Source organism: Schistocerca piceifrons, chromosome 6, assembly GCF_021461385.2.
Source record: "Schistocerca piceifrons isolate TAMUIC-IGC-003096 chromosome 6, iqSchPice1.1, whole genome shotgun sequence".
Classification (NCBI taxonomy): Eukaryota; Metazoa; Arthropoda; class Insecta; order Orthoptera; family Acrididae; genus Schistocerca; species Schistocerca piceifrons.
In genome coordinates this window covers 162,047,218-162,060,096 of record NC_060143.1, presented here as the reverse complement: position 1 = coordinate 162,060,096, position 12,879 = coordinate 162,047,218, and the positions used below count along the sequence as shown (strand labels likewise).

At 43.4% G+C, this 12,879-nt stretch overlaps 1 protein-coding gene and 1 non-coding gene across 2 annotated transcripts in view; both read right to left on the bottom strand.

Moving 5' to 3' along the window:
- LOC124802457 (mitochondrial basic amino acids transporter-like) overlaps positions 1–12,879 on the bottom strand; it is a 250,623-nt gene that overhangs the window by 135,592 nt on the left and 102,152 nt on the right. The gene's annotated exons all lie outside the window — the stretch shown is intronic.
- On the bottom strand, positions 12,804–12,878 carry Trnas-cga. The gene has a single exon. It is a non-coding gene; the product is annotated as a tRNA-Ser (tRNA).

The following is a 12,879-nucleotide window of genomic DNA, read 5'->3' as shown; positions in this document are numbered from 1 at the left end:
AACACCCAAGTCCGAGGGAGGACTCGAACCTCCGACGGGTGTAGCCGCGCGGACCGTGATAAGGCGCCTAGACCGCGCGGCTGTCCGCAAGGTTATCAGCGTACAACATGAACAGCAAGTGCCTTAATACACTTCCGAAGGGCACATCCGAAGTTAGTTCTACATCTGTCCAAAACTCTCCATCCGGGATAACACGGTGCGTCCTCCTCACCTAAAAGTTCTCCGCCCAGCAACAGATTTCACTTGATACTCCGTAAGATTGTACTTTTTGATAATAATCGTAGATGTGGTACTCAGCGAAATGTTTCTCAGAAATCGAGAAATACTGCATCCACCTGATTGTCTTGGCCCGTGGCTTTCAGGATGTCATGTGAGAAATTTGCGAGTTATGTTTCAACGAATTGGTGTTTTTGGAATGCATGATGGTTAGCATGGAGGAGGTCATGCTGTTCGAGTACGTCATTTCGTTAAAGCTCAGAATCTCTTCTAAGATACTACAACGAATGGATGTCAAGAATATTGAGTGGTAGTTTTGTGGATCACTTCTGCTACCCTTCTTGTAGACGGGTGCGACATGAGCTTTCTTCAAATTGCTGGGCACGGTTTTTTGTTCGAGTGATCAACAGCGGTTTGTAGTTAAAAGAGGAACTAATTCAGCGCAAATTCGGTATAAAACCTGACAGAGATTCCACCGGGCCTTGGAACTTTGTTCAATTTTACCAATTTCAGCTGTTTCTCGACCCCACTGTCACTAAGATCCTACATCACTCATTTTTGCAGTGGTGAGAGAATTAAACTGAGGTAATACCCCTGGATTTTTGATTTGCAAAGTAACATGTGGATGGACCACGGCCACCGAGGAGGAAATGGAGCAAGATTCACTTTTAAGTCCCTACGACAGCGAGGGAGTTAGATGTGGAGCATAAGCTAAGACGAGGTAAAGATGGGACAGGAAAGCAGATGGTTCACATCCAAAGGAAGCATCTAGATCAGGAATTTGCCTTACCGGTTTTAGGGACACGACGGAAAGCCTAAATCTGAATGGCTGGGTGGGGATTTGAACCATCATTCACCCGAATGTAAGTCCAATGTCTAACCACTGCGTTGCGAAGAAAGGATCAAAGAATGTGTTAAGGTGTCTCTACAGTCTATGGATAACTGTTTGTAATAACGTAAATATTTCGTTTGGACTGCACAGATTTTAATAGTCAAGAATTCGCGCAAAATTGCAACAGACAATGACAACCTCAACGAATGTGTCTTTTGCTTTTCCTGTTGAAAGGAAAGCTGTCACGTAATTGGGATGAACGTAGTTTGAATTACGGCCCGAGGATTCGGATGTAGGTTAGATTCACTTCAGCCTGTTTCATACAATGCCACTAACGACAACATCTTCAACCTTTTTTTACATACACTTATGACTCAATAACACAGAACACGGCCCAAATACACGGCCCCAGCAAGAGGGCTGATGTGCCCAAGCATCGTTCAGAGGGCGTATTTGCCTAGTTACCATCAGCATGTTATGCACATTGAACAAGAATTCAGTCCAGAAAACACATCTATCACTAGCAGCGGAAATTTTCCAGGCAGAGTAGAATATGCAATGCTGATACAGCTTTCTAAGAAAATTGACTGCAAAGATTTAATTATCGTTCAATTTCCTTACTGACATCTTTTTCCATAATATTCCAGAAAATGATATAACCAAGAGAAGTGCTATTAAGTAGAAATTTCCTAAAAATCAGATTTTGAATTCCACATGGGTTGTTTGACAATGCCAACTAACATTTACAAACCAATAATAAGAAAATATCTTCAGTTGTTATTTTGGTGGTCTGTCGATGGTATTTGATTGTATAGATTAAGACATTCCTAAAAGAAAAAATCGATTTTATGAAATTCGTTTGAATCATACTTACTAGAAACAGTGCGAAAAGCTGTTCAGGATAATTCGAACAGCACTAGAAGCCGAGAACCTTGCAGGTTGGGTAGAAATCATGAAGGAAGACTCACAGGGCTCAATTTTAGGTCCATGCCTATTCTTTATGTATCTGAATGACCTTCCACTTGACACTCATCAAGCATAATTAATACTTTTTGAAGACAATACAAATGTTATAGTTAATCCTGTTAGAGAAAAAGCTACAAAAGAGAATAGAGGCTAGGTTTTCGAAGAATTAAGTGGTTCTCTGAAAGTGGACTCTCCCTAATTTTGAATAAAAAAAGGATGTTCAGTTCTATAAAAGAAATAGAATAGCTCTAACAATTAATGCAACATACGAACAGGGCTTAGTGAATGGGCTAGAATGTTCCAAATTTTTTGGTGTACATTGTTATACTAACTTCAAATTAACTGGCTGACCAATTGATGAGAGCTGTGATTAACCGAAAATGAGGTCATCCAAAGTTGGGAGCCAAAACTACTAAATTCGAATTTAGGAATGAGAAGATACGAGCCTTAATCCCTTGAAATATAATTGCAGCATGGACATTAAAACTCAGATTTTAGGTTGCTATTCAAATGACCCCACATTGTACGCCAAAACGTATTACATTGATATGAGACTGATATTCAAATGGCTTCACCCTAGTTGCCAAAAATGTTATGAATTCAAAAATGGTATGCAAATGCCCCACGTCGGAAACCAAAATGTAGCGAGACAGAATCGATATGCAAAAGACATATAAGATCACCGCCACACTTGACAACAAAGCGTAATAAATTAAAATGAATTGATTAAATAAAAATGAGACCACCCCATACTGGGTACCAAAATATTGTAAAATGAATTAAATGTGCAAATGACAAATAAGGTCAAAGTGAAAAGAAACTGGCTGAAGAATTTACATTTACATTTACTATTGTATCAACGATACAAATATAAACTTGTGACCAAAAGTACCCGGACACCGCCCAAAACATACGTTTTCATATTAGGTGCATTGTGCTGCAACCTACTGCCAGGTACTCCATATGAGTGACATCGTGAGAGAACAGAGTGGGGTGCTCCGCGGAACTCACGGAATTCGAACGTGGTCAGTTGATTGGATATCACTTGTGTCATACGTCTGTACGCGAGATTTTCTCACTTTTAAACGTCTCTAGGTCCATTGTTTCCGGTGTAAAGAGGAAACGTAAAGGGACACTTACAGCACAAAAGCGTACAGGCCGACCTCGTCTCTCGACTGACAAGAGATCGCCGACAGTTGAAGAGGGTCGTAATGTGTAATAGGCACACATCTATCCAGACCATCATACAGGAATTCCAAACGGCATCAGGATCCACTGCAAATACTCTGACAGTTAGGTGGGAGGCGAGAAAACTTGGATTTCATGGTCGAGCGGCTGCTCATAAGCCACACATCACGCCGGTAAATGCCAAACGGCGCCTCGCTTGGTATAAGGAGGTAAACGTTGGACGGTTGAACAGTGAAAAAACGTTGTGTGGAGTGACGAATCACGGTACACAATGAGGCGATCCGATGGCAGGGTGTGGGTATGGCGAATGCCCGGTGAACGTCATCTGCCAGCGTGTGTAGTGCCAACAGTAAAATTCGGAGGCGGTGGTGTTATGGTGTGGTCGTCTTTTTCATGGAGAGGACTTACATACCTTGTTGTTTTGCGTGGCACTATCACAGCATAGGCCTACAATGATATTTTAAGCACCTCCATGCTTCCCACTGTTGAAGAGCAATTTGGGGATGGCAATTGCATCTTTCAACACGATCGAGCACCTGTTCATAATGCACGGCCTGTGGCGGAGTGGTTACACGACAATAACATCCCTGTAATTCACTAGCCTGCAGAGAGTCCTTATCTGAATCCTACAGAACACCTTTGGGATGTTTTCAACCGCCGACTTCGTGCCAGGTCTCACCTACCGACATCGATATCTCTCCTCAGTGCAGCGCTTCGTGAAGAATGGGCTGCCATTCCCCAAGAAACCTTCCAACACCTGATTGAACGTATGCCTGCGAGAGTGGAAGCTGTCGGCAACGCTAAGGGAGGGCCAACACCATATTGAATTCCAGCATTACCAATGGGGGGTGCCAGGAACTTGTAAGTCATTTTCAGCCGGGTGTCCGGATACTTTTGATCATATAGTGTACATCTCAGTAATTGGGCAGTAGGTTTGGGAAGGGGTGAGAGAACTATCTCGTCTCACCACGGAGCTAGTTTTACATGTATGTATGTGCGGCAGACGCGAGGTTGGTGCGTCGTATCATCAGCCCCTAGCATTTGTGTGGCTGGGGGTGATAGCCGACAACTTCCATCCCCCGTGTCCTGCGGCTTTGAGGCAATGCCCTGGGCGGCTTAACTTCTTCGTTCTTCCGTGCCGGCTCCCAATGAAAGCCTTAATCCCTTCAAGTATAATACGGCACGGTGACAGGTTAGGCATTATTGCCCTAGCGCTCAGTGTCTGTTGTCTGCAAAGATTGTCTCGCAGAGGTGGTGTCAGCGTAATAATTGCAGAGCGAGGACAGACAAGGAAGTGCAGTTGCACGTTTAAGGATTCGATCATCGGGCTGCAAGAAAGTTTATTTGACATGGAACGGAAAATGAATGTGTCACGGGGTGATGACAGAATTTGGAATGAATGCAGGGATCTGGTTCAAAGTGAACTCAATCAACAATAGGTTGGCACGCCCCACAAGGCAAACTTACAGACCTACTCCACTTCTCCGATTTCTCCCTCTCTGCATTGCTGATTCACAAATTTCTCACTGATTGATCACCTTCTCACTGATCGCTGACTGCTTGATCCATCTGACCAATCGCGCTAACCGACTACACTGACTGCATGATCTCTCAGCTCTGACTTCTCATACTGACTCCTGTTTTGTAGTTTTGATAAATCGTCTCCACTCTGTACCACAGGCAACTGAATTTCCCTTCATATCGTTTTTGTCACTTGTGGGCTCGGTTTGCAATGCTAGCCAATGTACGACGGACGCTGTTTAGTCTCACAGCCCAGTCTTCGTACAGGGCTGAAAATTTCCGATCTTGCGGCAGCTGGCGTGTAACCTGAGAACTCCCACGTTGCTCTCAATTGTTCCACGTTGCGGTGCTTCACACCACGGTCTGTGGCCCCATAGTGTATAGTACACTGTTAGGATTTTCTTCAAATGTCTGTCTGCAATGCAGATCTGCGAGAAAGTAGTGACTCAACAACAAACTTGTTTATTTGTGAGGGGAATATCTGTGCTTTGCTCAATTGTCCCCAGGTATTTGTGACTTGGCGGGATCGTTTTTTCTGCCCATCGGAATTTAAAATTGACAATTCTTTCTGAGAGAAGCAAACACTTCAGCTAAGCCGTATCTGTCCGGTTTTTGAGAAAATTCCACTTACAGGTTGCGGCTTAAGTATCCGGTCCTGCCGGCCGGGGTGGCCGAGCGGTTCTAGGCGCTACAGTCTGGAACCGCGCGACCGCTACGGTCGCAGGTTCGAATCCTGCCTCGGCCATGGATGTGTGTGATGTCCTTAGGTTAGTTAGGCTTAAGTAGTTCTAAGTTCTAGGGGACTGATGGCCTCAGAAGTTAAGTCCCATAATGCTCAGAGCCATTTGAACCATTTATCCGGTCATGTCCTAAGTACTTTGAAGGAACATATAATTGAGTTGTTGGAATAATGAAATTCACAAACTTTTGATAGTCGTATAATTGGTAGTTTTTCAAAGAAAGAAATCTGCATGGTAATGTATTTTGCAATCATTAATGTCTCATCGCACAATTTCTTAGGATGTGTGACGTTCACCCAGAATAATCTTGTAGGGGAGTTTTAATAGCTCAAAAAGATGAGAAAGTACAATTTATTTTATGATAATAGATATGCAGAGAACAGAATGTTTTGAAGGAGCCGTAAGCATGGAAAGATGTTTCGCCTGAACTTATTCAGGTGTGGTAGCGAAAATGAAATGGAGAAGTTTACTTGAGTGCTATCTGACGTACAAAGAGAACATATACTATGAAACTTATCCCAAACAGATGGCTAGTAGTTTCCTTGTCTATATTGGCTTTTTCCTGTTTATTTCGTGCTCCACATGCACCCTTCTTAGAGGTCATCCAATACCTCGAAAGAAATTTGGCAGACGGAAATACTTCTTGTGATTCCAGCTGAAGGAGATAATAGCGGCACTTCCCCTTTCTATACACAATTTGATGTCACATATCCAAGGCTGTCCTTTATTCGTATAACTTCAAAGCGTTAATATGAATACAAGATTTTTCTCGTTCGAGCTACTTGCACACACCAACAAAAGTTTTTTAATGTCCCTTTATTTCGAAATTCATGGCACAGGAAACAAAAATTGACTATGAGACAAGCGTATCCATTCCTCTGCAATGTCTTAAGATTAAAGAAAAATTTGTGTAACGCCAAAATCATATGTGCCCGTGGGGAGTTTACACAGCACTCCTGGGCAAAGTCGTGGAACGTGGTGGAACGTCCCTTGCTGGGACGCAGGCGTGAATCGGTCCTGCCGCTCCATTGATGAGAACATCGAGCCAGCCCTGGTCTAAATTGTCCCACTCCTCAACAGCGATTCTCACTAAATCGCACAGAGTATGTGGTCGTTGTCGACGTCCAGAAACAGTTCGAAAAACTGGCTCTGAGCACTATGGGACTTAACTGCTGAGGTCATCAGTCCCCTAGAACTTAGAACTACTTAAACCTACCTAACCTAAGGACATCACACACATGCACGAGGCAGGATTCGAACCTGCGACCGTAGCGGTCGCGATGTTCCAGACTGTAGCGCCTGGAACCGCTCGGCCACACCAACCGGCAAACAGTTCGATCCCACATATGTTCCACTGGGTTCGTGTCTGGGGAACAGGCAGGCTACTCCATGCTGGTAATCCTAGCATGCTGAAGGATAGTGATCACGAGAATAACTTGAAGAGCAGGCGAATTGTCATCCATCAAGATGAAACCGTCACCAAAATGTTGGCAACACAGCCACGCTATTGGTTGCAGAATCTGGTCCCACGATAGATGTACGGTGGCCTCAGGTAATGCCACCCCAGAACATCACTCCACCACTACCTTGTTGCACTTACGGGACTCAGTGTTGGAGGCATTAGATATTAGAGTTGTCGCTTAAAACGTTGTCTGCGATTATCAGGACGCAAACATAACCGAGTTTCGTGCGTAAACAACACTTCACGGTAATCTTTGTGATTGTTTGCCCATCTGTTACAGTGTCCACGGTGTCAGTGACGTACGACTTGGTGCTCGCCATTGTCGTCCGGAATGAAGATTTCCAACATCAAATCGTCTCCTAACAGTTTGGTGCGATACATGACACCTTGAAGCCTCTTCAAACGTACAATTCAGTTGCGGAGTACTCAGACCGCGGTTTCTTTGACTCAAAACTTAGATATCAATCAACCAGTGGAACTGCCGAACGTCGACGGCCTGTGCGGCGTAAGTCCTCAAAACTACTTGTCAATTGGAACCGATTACATTTCCATAGCACAACACTTTTATTCCGGTTCACACGTGAAGCATCTTCCCTGATTGACAAGCCTTCAGCGCGTAACGTGATGATGCGGACCCCACCATTAGTCTCGATTGTCTTTCGCGGCATGATGGATGTCCACTGTACTGTTCCACAGAGGGCTCTAGTGCGCCAGTACTGGCGCTTTACTTTCAACTGCAACGCTGCAATCCATTCAAGTACGGCATTCTTACCTATAGGTAGCGCTCATGCTAACTATGTCTATATTTACAAATAACGTTAGGTGTCTCCTCCCGATCGGTAAAGGAACAGTTACATTAGCAACAAATCTGCACTACATATCGGCGTGATGCAAGACTATTGTTGATGTGTGTATTTCTGCACAGGATTTGTAGCTGCTGACAAAAAGTAAAACCGAAATTACACGGTGTGAAAACCAGCTTTTCTTTTAAAAGAAAGCAACCTGAATGAATCGCTCACACAAGGACATCGCGTTCCTTACGAAGCAGCCATATCATCTACCGTCGCGACAGTGGTGCTATGTCCGCAAACAAACTGCTGACTGCGTTCTTGGCAGCATTCCCAGAATGAGTGACAACCGAAGCAGCAACAGCACTCGCTCCAATTGAGGTCTCTCGCGCAGTTGAATGCCTCGTTACGTGTGCGCAGGCTGGTGCGTTCTAAAATAATGATCGAATCGTTTTCTATACACTTCCTTCCTCGCCAATGATTTACATAACTTCATTTTGTTCAACGTTCGTCCACTTAGTTATTAACGTTTGTCAACACCATCACGTTTAAATACTTCTAGTTTCTACTTTTCCGTGATTGTGATAGTCTACGTTCCACTTTCATCCGCTGTTGTGCTTCGGACGTAGACATTCTAGAATTTCTTCATCATTTCCCTACCAGTTCCTGATCTCAGTATAATTCTGTTTTTGAAGAAAGCTGCCTTCGCCTGAATCAATCTACTTCAGATATCTTCATTTCTTGTACTATCTTGTGCAACCGTAACACCCGGATAGGAGAATTTTTTCACATCTTCTCCTACTGTGTCGTTCCCAAATTTGATGTTAAACAAATGGCTACGCGTTCATATTACTCTTTATCAACTTCAGCGTTGCCTTACTTCCTTTAGTGCTTCTTCGTCGTACAAGTTGAACGACAGTGTTTATAAGCTGGAAGCCTTCCTTACACCCTTCGAAACGTACACCTGCGTTTGCTTATCTTCCACATATATTACCTCCACTTTGGTTGAGTAGACGTTGTAGATTCCTCGTCTGTTTGTGCACTTTAGCCACAATCTTCTAAACATTGTGAATATCTTGTTTCACCTAACGTTGTCGAAGGCTTTCTCTAGGTCCACAAATTCTAGAAAGATACTGATTTCTCTTCAGTCTGCCTTCCATTACTAAGCTTCTCTAGCACTATTTTCCTTTTTAAAGTATAATGATCTTCGTCCAGAACTTCTTCAATTTTTATTTATGTTTCTCCGGTATATTATTCTGATTAGGAATGTACTAGTGTGACTTGACAGACTAACCGTCCGGTAGTTTTTAGTTACCCACACGTGCCTACTTTAGTAATTGTATGATAATGTTTTGTGGCTATCCTTTGTTAAGTCACCCGTTTCATAGACTGAGTTTGGGAAGAGGAGTCGGGTGGAAAAGCACAGTTGACTCTAACGACCTCCCACTTTAGCATCCGCGCCTATGTGCACGTTTACTACCCCAAAGCGTATAATCTTTGACTTTGCAGCTATTTTCCCCCAGTAATGGTTTTAAAATCGGTCTCGTCTGTCTTTAAGGACAGCAACATCATAACAACTAAGTGACGTGAACATATATGTATAAACACGGTAAAATGGTGAGCAGATAGAAATGAAACAATAGCGACTTTTACAGTAGCTAGACTTGTTTTCTCGAAGTTTGACCAGATCACAAAAAACATTGGTATTTGCAGACAATATCTTTGCCTCGAGGCTGTCATGCTAATGCGTTTTTTCGCGGATGTGTTGCACAATCTGTGTTGCGTAAACAGTAACGTCAGTACGGACCTTAGGGTCAGCTCATGAACCAGTCTGCAGCGGTATATAGGTTCTTAGATTTACGATGTCATTTCGAAGAGGGTACGCAGTTGCTCAATGATCGCACCGCCCTAAGTTTATTTCGGATGTAGTATCCGAGCACGTGTTGTTCATAAGACGGAATTCTTTTATGATAAGTGAGGGAGATTCTTTTTCGCAAGAGATAAACAAATCTTCCAGAGTACGTCTCTCTTTAAGGAACCAAGGAATGTTATATATAGCCGGCCGAAGTGGCCGTGCGGTTAAAGGCGCTGCAGTCTGGAACCGCAAGACCGCTACGGTCGCAGGTTCGAATCCTGCCTCGGGCATGGACGTTTGTGATGTCCTTAGGTTAGTTAGGTTTAACTAGTTCTAAGTTCTAGGGGACTAATGACCTCAGCAGTTGAGTCCCATAGTGGTCACAGCCATTTGAACCATTTGTTATATATAATTTATTTTTGAGGCGTAATTTTGAATTTTTGTGTTCCCATGTTTTCGATTATGATAAAAATATAGGAATACAGGAGAAACAACTCCATGGATTGAACTCGGCCATCAATCATGTGTCAGCCTCTCATGTAAATCCTGTTCACGTACGTGTAAATTCATACTGCAGAAATTAAACGGAATGACTTCAAACGTATTTGTGAGGGCCCAAACTGCAATTTTTTCATTTTGTTGTTCTTCCGCGCCATGCTTTATTATACCCGATGTACCAGGAGTCTTTCCCTGATTACAAACAAAAGCATAAAATACGATATATAGGCAAATAATTTCTGTCTTGAATTTCCTGTGACATATTCAGGTTTTTGTGTACATACATACTTACTGTTCCTTTGTTACAGGGCCCAGTGATGCAACGAAGGCAGAATAGGACACCATTTGCAAACAATACGTACTCAAACCAGGAGAAAGCACGTACATACTGTTACTTTGAATGTTGCAGAGCTCAGTGACGAAACGACAGCTTAATTGGACACTATATGCAAACGACATGTATTCGATCTAGGAGAAAGGCCAATCTGTTCTCTGGTTTCGCGAGACAAGTCACCAAAAATAGCCAAAGAAAATTCCAGACGGAATACCATAGGTAGCCATCACAAGTTAAAAGTATGTGCTGGTTATCACGAGACACGGTCACCAAAAAACAGTCAGAGGAAATTCCAGACGGCATACTGACGCGTCGGCGTCTCACGCTGTTTTAATTGTCTACGCGTTACGTCCAGGTCTGCCTGTTCTAGGGAGGTCACAGACCTCCCTGTTTTTTTAAACTTCGCTTGGTGGCTGTCTCGCGAAACCAGAGGAGTGGGTTTTCTCCTGGTTTGAGAATACGCTGTTTGCAAATGGTGTACGATTCCGCTGTTTTTCGTCACTGGGCCCTGTAACAAAAAAGTTACAGCACGTACGTTTTTTGACAAAACTTGAATATGTCACATGCAGTTAAAGATATAAAGTATTTGTCTCTGTGTCGCGTTTTATGCCTTATGAATATTTGCAATCACGGAAAGACTTCTGGGACACCCAATATATCTTTCTTCAGGTTGCAATAGTGCGATTATGAATACCTCATAAGAAAATTTGGAACTAAGGAAATGTTCTGTATAATCACACTAAAAAAGGACAGCAAATTTACTTGCTTCCTGTAACAGACTAACAAATTTATGCTGATAAAAGCAGTAAATTAAGAAAAATGTAAGTTAATGCAGATGAGTAGGAAAAACACTCCTGTAATAATCGAATGCAGCATTAGGAGTGAGATGATTGCCACAGTCAAGTCAATTAAATATCTAGGCATAAAACTGCAATGCGATATGAAATGAAACGGTAGTAGGGAAGGCGAATGGTCGATTTCGGTTTATCGGGAGAGTTTTCTAAAAGTGTGGTTGATCCATAATGGCACAGAACAGTAGTGTGACCCATGCTTGAATACTACTCCAGCGTCTGGAATCCCCACAACGTTGGTCACAGGAAGACATCGAAGTAGTTCAGAGGCGGGCTGCTACATTTGTTACCAGTGGGTTCGATCAACACAGAAGTTTTGCTTAGATGCTTCACGATCTCAAACAGGAATCCCTGGAGGTAAGACGACGTTCTTTTCGCAGAACAGAGAACCAGCATTTGAAGCTGACTGCGGAACGATTCTACTGCCGCCAACGTACATTTCGCTCAAAGACTACGAAGGTAAGAAAAGAGAAATTAGGTTCGTACGGAGGCATATAGCCAGTCGTTTTTCCTTAGCTCTATTTGCGATTGGAACAGGAAAGGAAATGACTAGTAGCGGTACAGGGTACCCTCCGCCAGACATCGTACGGTGGTTTACCGAGTATATATGTCAATGTAGGTGTAGATGCACAAGGGTGTTCAGTAAGTAATGCAACACTTAATTTTCACGGCCATTTTCGCTTGAAAAAAAAATGCGTAATTTGTTATGGGGCATCATAGAATATTCCCGCCTCAGCCCCTACGGTTTCATGAAGATCCGACTGGCGGCGACACTACACATAGCCTTCAAAATGGTGCCTGTAGTGGAGGTGTGTAACAAGCAGAGAGCTGTCACTGAATGTCTTTTGACAGAAAACCAAAGCATCGCAGATATTCATAGGCTCTTGCAGAATGTCTACGGACACCTAGCAGTGAACAAAAGTACTGTTACTCGTTAGGCGAGAAGTCTGACACCATCACAATAAGGTCACGCAAACCTGCCTGATCTCCGGCGTGCCGACCACCGCACACGACTGTGATTCCAATGTTGTAACGTGAGGACAGTCTCATTCGAAATGATCGACGGATCACAAACACTTCTCTGTACTACTAGACGTCCCTCTTGGTAGTGCTGATACACTTGTCCACCGGTTGTGGTACTCAAAGATGTGCGCCCACTGTGATCCTCCTTACAGCACGGATCTCGCACCTCCCGACTTCGATTGGTTTAGCCCAATGAAGGCTGCTCACCGCGGGAAACAGTACGTGGAAGATGAGGAGGTTATTGATGCTGCAAGACGTTGGCCCCGACGTCGACCAATAGAATAGTACCATTAGGGCATACAGGCCCTCCCACTAAGCCATCGTAAGGCCATCGTATTGAACTGAAATTATGTTGAAAAATAACCAGAGGAGTGGAGAATAATGGGGTGTATTGGACTCCTGAATAAAACCATCCTGCTTTCAGAAAAAAAGTGTTGCATTACTTCTTGAACGGCCTTCGTAGATAGGGAATAGAGCACATAATTTTCTCAACAACGCAAATTTTGAAACTTCCTGGCAGATTAAACTGTGTACCGGACCGAGATTCGAACTCGGGACCTTTGCCTTTCGGGGGCAAGTGCTCTACCGACTGAGCTACCCAAACA